Here is a 6,588-nt window from a genome sequence, read left to right as displayed (position 1 = left end):
TCGATTTTCTCGATATTTGCCCTTTTCATTATGGTCAGGCCTCCAAAGAGAAGTCTAATTGACACATCATGTTGTAGTGAGCTCGTATGACACTAGGTGGCAGTAGCAACCTGCAGCTCTTGATCTTTACTAGATAGCCATTTAATGGGGGGAACTACAGTTTAGAAAGGATATTACAAAATAATTGGTGGTGTTGAGAGTCAGTCATGTCAGAGAGAGAGAACTATTCACTTCAGTAACGTCCAATAATGGGAACAAAAACACAAGTAGGTCTTTAAGCAGTGAAAATCATGCTTTAAAGTGTCTGGTGGTCTTTATATTTTCAGTGTAACTAACTCTGTTGTTAGGATATTATTAAGAGTTATACTGACATAAAAGCTGTGTGACTGTTAAACTGCTGTGGTTCATCTCAGGCTCGACCCCTGTGACCTTACCTGACAGGGAAAGGATGTGTGAGCGGGGGTATCCAATAACATCAACATCAATCCAACACCCTTCTCTCTCTCCCTCTCTCTCTCTCTCTCTCTCTCTCTCTGTTTCTCCCTCCTTTCATCTCCTGCCAAAGATCCTGTTTCCTGAGGTATCTGGGGCAACATGAGAGCTGGTCTCCAGGTCAGTATTTAAGGCTTAAAAATATAGGTGGGCCTGTTTTTAGACCAGGACCGGGCAGTCACTTCATCATTGACCTGTCCACCTACAGCGGGGGGACCATTAAAATGAGCCTGGAACTGGGCAAGGTCTCTGGGTCATTCCAGAAATTATACTTATGTGTCAGAACTGCTCATGAGATGTTTTCAGGGAGGCTGAAACTTCCAGGGGAACCCCTGCTACCTCAACATCTAACTGAACAGACGTGAATTTCAAGCAGTTTCATTTGGTAAAGAAGACTGACCTACTATACTATATACACTGTCACTGTTGGGTTGTTATCATTTAAAATTCTATTATAATCTCTAGTCCAGATCACATAAAAAGATGTATTCAGATCTTTTGTATTCAGGAATTAAAGAAGCAATAGAACAATATTAAAAAATTGCTAATGATCAATTTCAGTGTTACATTTTATTAAATTAGATTTTTATAACTGATGCATTACCGTATAAACAGCATTTTAATATATAGGTAATTGTCCGGTCAAGGTAGAACTCATTTTAACTACTTTCCACTGTTGGATAGTTTGGTTAGGGTGTAAAATCTTAATCTATTAGCTAAAGAGGTGTAGGTAGCATTGAATGGAAATACTCAAATAAGGTACCTTAGAATTGTATGTAAGTGCAGTGCCTGAGTTCATGTACTTATTTACCTTCCACTATTTGCAGCAGGGTAATGCAAATAGTATATACTATATATGTGTGTACATATTACACACATGGTGCATCTGTGGATTAAATTATTTAAGTTATATTACTAATCTGGAGCTGCTTTTAAAACCTATACATATTTAAGTCTTGAGTGGCTGATAATGGCTGACACACCTCCTAATTGATGTCGACCTTTAAGTTTTTGTAATTGCAAATAAATTATTTAGAGTTAAAGGTGTGATAAGTTTATGCTATCAGTACATAGCCACCATTAGCATTAATATTTACTCACCAGTCCAGAAGAAATGTTGTGAATGGCTGAAGTTCTTGGTAGGTAAACAGCTGTTAATGCAAATGTTGGCCATGCAGCGATGGCAAAAAAAAAAAAAAAAAAAAAGCTGCGGGGGTTTTGTGTTTATTTTGTGTACTGTGGCTCATGAACAGTAGATCCTAGAATGGTACAGAAGTACAGTATACTGTATGTTTCATCAGGAGGATGGATGAACAGCCACAAGGAGCATGCAAGTTATGATATACAGGATGCTGTGCTTGTGTGTGTGTATTTGTGCATGCCTATTTGTCGTTGTATGTGTATTTTGTATAAGAGACAGATGGCGGAGTGCTGGTGGAGAACAGATTATTGGCTTCAGGTCAAAGGGAGGCCAGGGAGAGTACTTCTCAACATGTTGCTCTCTGTGCGCCGCTCCATCATCACCCTGAATCATCCATTACCCATGCTTCATTGCAGCGCTGTGTTTGGACAGGATGGTGCTGTCTGCTTTTCATGCCCGAGTTCACAAAATGACCTTACTGTGTCCAGTTTGAATGGTACCAGAACATAAGCTGCTGGTGTTTTCTTTTCTGCAGAGCCCAACAAAGACACACAGACAGTACTGCAGATGCAGCTGTTGAATTTGATACAGCCTTAGATTTAAATCTGTTTCCAGGGAAAGAATTGACCTTTCCTTTTCTTCCTCTCTTAAAAGAGATTACAAGGCTACTGAGATGAGCTAAGGAGAAAAATATGAGCTCCTGTTGTTTCATGATGAAAACAGATTGTTTAATGTTTGCAAGTTTGCAAACTATCCAGGGCTCCAGTACATGGGGAAAAAAATTAATGAGCAGACTTACATTTTCTCCATTTTTCCCATTTGAGCTACTTTGATGGCAAAGTTGCTAAATCTTACCTTGGCTTGCACCAGAGTGGAAAGGCCATGTTGTTAAACTGTCATCAATGGGGGAAAACAGTGGCCCCGTTACATAACGCATGCCATTAAACAGCCTAGTCACGTACTGCGCAACACACACACACACACACACAAACAAAACCATCGATGGAATGACAGTTTGTGTTGTAGGTAAGAAAAGAGGAATGTACTGAAACTGTTGAATGTACAAATTAGAGCCACTGGAATCCCATAACCCATACTTATAAAAACAATGTGCCTGGAAGGTGATGCTCAGTGAGGAGATATTACTGGAATTACAATGATCAGGAATTCCATTATTTTCACTGTGTGTATTTAGATGACGTAAGACACAGACAGAGACACGGACATCACTTATGGACAGTTTACAAGGCCATATTTGAATCTAACGTAAGATTTCTCAGGTGGATATCACTTCTCTTTGTCACACTTAAGACATTTGTCATACTTTATTTTTTCTACTTTGTCATCTGAAGACAAATTTGTACAAAGTATATCCTTACAGAGCTGGTAGGATGGCTGTAGGCTGTTTGTCTTGTTAGTTGTAACAATTGTTTCCACTCTATGCTATGCTACGTTAAGCTAATAGTCATCTAACTCAGACTTTAGGTGAGAAAAGAGAAAATTTCACTTTCAGCACAAGTATTTGAAAACAGCCTTTTAGTGTCACACTCTGAACATAGATCATTCTGCACAGAAGATCAAACATCCAAGAAAAGTAACAATGACTGAAAAACATTTTTGAGTGGAAGGGGCCTTTAACAATCCTGTCTCTGTACCTGTCCTATCAAGTCAAACTGATTTATACTCCATTACTAACAGCCCACTGATTTATGCTTCAGACTTACCCACTCAGCGTGTTCCTGGAAATGTATCACATAAAGAAAGTAATGATACCATTTCACAAGACCTTTGTGAACTACATCGCTTCCTGTGAGGCTGAGGGCTTCTCAGAAAGACCCACAGTACCTGTTGCATCAACTGGATCTGATCTCAGTGTTGTGTCATGTGATTGTGTGTCTGTCTGTGTTTTCACAAAGGACACTCTGGAGCCATGCCAGTCTGTCTGTATCAGTAATGAGAACCTCTGGCGCAACACCTGTACTGACCTGTCAAAGACCAAACAACACCTACAGCACTGCTGCAGGGCAGAGGTTTCTGGTGTGGGGATGTGTTATCCACTGTGATTATACCCTCACAGTCACAGCAGACAGCCAACCCATTTCAAATGCTTTTTTCAAGGACACATCACACTGATCTGCTGTTGGCCCATTCACTGAATGCTAACCTATGAACGCTACACTTTATTCATAAATGCTCATTTTTGCTCATTTTCCCTTGTATCAATTACTCTTTATGAATTAAATTCAGTGACTCATTTGGGCTGCAGCAGCTTACATCTCAACACTTGCAAAGTGTCACTCTCTCCCTTAAAACTGAACACACTGATTTTCAGGGAAAACAGTTCACACTCATTCTTTGTACTTTCAGCCTGAGCACTGAGGCTTGTCGTTAAAATGTCACCTACACTTTGAGGTGGGAGGTTGTGTTCAAAGGTGTTAAACCACTGAGTGCTCAGCGCTGCTTCACTGACTGTTTGCTTCATGTCTGCATTACAGTGTACAGACTGGCTCCCATATAAATGCATGTTACACAACACTTCACACTTGTAAATGCACGTCTGGCGAGCCAGTGATTGTTCTGTGTAGGAGTTGCTCAAATTTGTCCTTCATCACCATGGAAAATTATGTTGTCATTGTCTTAATGACTCAGTGTGAGAGAACTGACATGTCGTTTAATTTGCTACCAAGCCCACTTTCCTCCTCTTCTAAATCAATAATCAAACTGTAGCAGCTGCTGTGTAAACAGCTCTGGTGGTGAGTTCTTCATTTTGTGTCTGTCCTGATTCAGTAATCACACTGTTTCTCTCATCTGTTGTGTTTTCACTCTGTGATGCCAATATCCCCAACAGTCCTCCCCGTTTCCTGTTGCATAATATTATGTAATTCATATTCAAACAAATGCGGCAGTAAAATGTCCCTCCAGAATTAAACTGGAAATGTAATGTTGTCAAGAATTCTGGGGCTGTGTTTTCAGAAGATATTTCAAATGACTGCCAAAATAACTATAATGTCTTTTTCTTCCCTTTCACCATCTGATTATACTGTATTACTTACTTGTTATTCATCTAATTAACTGGTAAAACTGGAGTATTTTTCTGTATAACTGTATAATATGTGTAGATGCTAGTTCAATACATAACTAAATGTAAAAGGGTGAACTGTCATTTTCACACCCAAGTTTTTTTGTTTTGTTTTGTTTTTTATGGATAAACAAATAAGGTTAATTCATTACCTTTTTTTTTTTTTTTTTACCTTCGACAAAGCCAGGTGTGCTGTTTCCCCCTGTTTCCAGACTGCTAAGCTAAGCTAACCCACAAATGGCTGCAGCCATGTTATTAACAGATCTGGGGGTTGGGTCCACCAAAAGGTCCCCAGAGAAATCTGAAGGGCCAAGTGGCTGTAATTCGTAGCCAACTGATGGCAAAGTTTACAATAACAGTGCATCAAATGGCAACATCAAGACAATGTGAAAGGAATCACTCATGGTGATGAACCTACAGAGAATCACCACCTGAATCTGTAGCTCTCCTCAGTATTACTGTTTATTCTGAGTTTCAGCTCATTGCTTCGCTGTCTGGTGCACAGCTACTGTTTTGGTTGAGTCTCACCGTTCTCACAGTGTTGTTTTTGGCCGCAGCAGTCGTGTTTCTGGCCACCTTATTCATCAGGTGGCCAGAAACACGACTGACTCAGAAATCATGTTCAAGTTGTTCCCTAAACACTCAGAGTTTAAGTAAGCAACTATTTTTTATAATAACTTTACAATATTAGGTGATGATAGGACGTGTCCCAGACTTACTTCTGCTGCCCCCAAGTGGTTAATGGTGTCATTACAAACTCTTGTGTAGCCAATCATTGTTTTTAAACCCACACAATTTTTCAAAAATCCTACTTACTACACAGTGGTGCAATATATACAGAGCATTTCTATAGCACAGATACAGTCAATGGCATGAAAATTAGGGTTTAAATATTTTACTAGTGTAAACACCAGTCTCACTGAAGAGTATGCACATGCCAATATAGAGCATATATGGTCAGACAGTGTGCAATAAAGTGAGTTAAGGGGAAATATATGGAAACTCGATATTTAAGAGTTAGAGCAAAAATAAAAGTTAAGCAACAAATCCTACATGTTAGGAAATATACTATACATGGATGTAGAATACATGAAAGCCCACCATATCATAAACCTAAGAAAAGTCAGTAACCTCTGTCACATACTGTAAGAACCATCATCATTTAAAAGTGTATTCTTAGCTTGAGATATGCATGTTGAGCTTTTCAGCAGACAAACACTAAGTCCCTGTAGAGCCACTGCAGCATGCAGCAAGATTGCCTATGGAAAAGTCTGTGTGCACAGTGTGATCTCCTGGTCTCTTAGGGGCTGACAGAGGGGCTGCGGCTAACTTTTACTGAGTCGTTATGTTACATAAGAGAAACACACCTCAGTGGCAAAAACATTGTGGAATACTGGTAACTTTCCATGGGCTGTAAAACAGACAGGTTAACTAGGCAGCAGATTGATTTTGTGGAACCAAACACAGATGTGCACTGAAAGCTGCTTTTGGGGGTTAACTGGTTCATTGCTGCTGGTATTTATTAAAGTCATGCATGACAAACTCAGCATGTTGATTATGAAAAAAGACAAATGAAAAGGACAGCAAGGAAGAACTGTAGAGGACATGAGATGAAGTGCTATCAGTTCATAACTGTGACTAATGGCCTTTATCCCCTGAAAGACCAGAATAATGGTTTTTGCACACTTAACAATGGGTACACTTGTGTTGGGCTTCAAGGGGTGATATATTTGGTATTTCCCCTCTCTGTTCAGCGCAGAACCAGACCAAGTCTCAGTCATATCACATGGAGACAGTTGGAACACAGGTGCCTCAGTGTTTAAAGGAAGCCAGGATGGATTTTGATCATAAAAAGGTTTATTTTCTATCATGTGCC

Source organism: Lates calcarifer, linkage group LG4, assembly GCF_001640805.2.
Source record: "Lates calcarifer isolate ASB-BC8 linkage group LG4, TLL_Latcal_v3, whole genome shotgun sequence".
NCBI lineage: Eukaryota > Metazoa > Chordata > Actinopteri > Centropomidae > Lates > Lates calcarifer.
The sequence above is the reverse complement of the archived record's forward strand: the minus strand, read 5'-3'. Positions refer to the sequence as shown.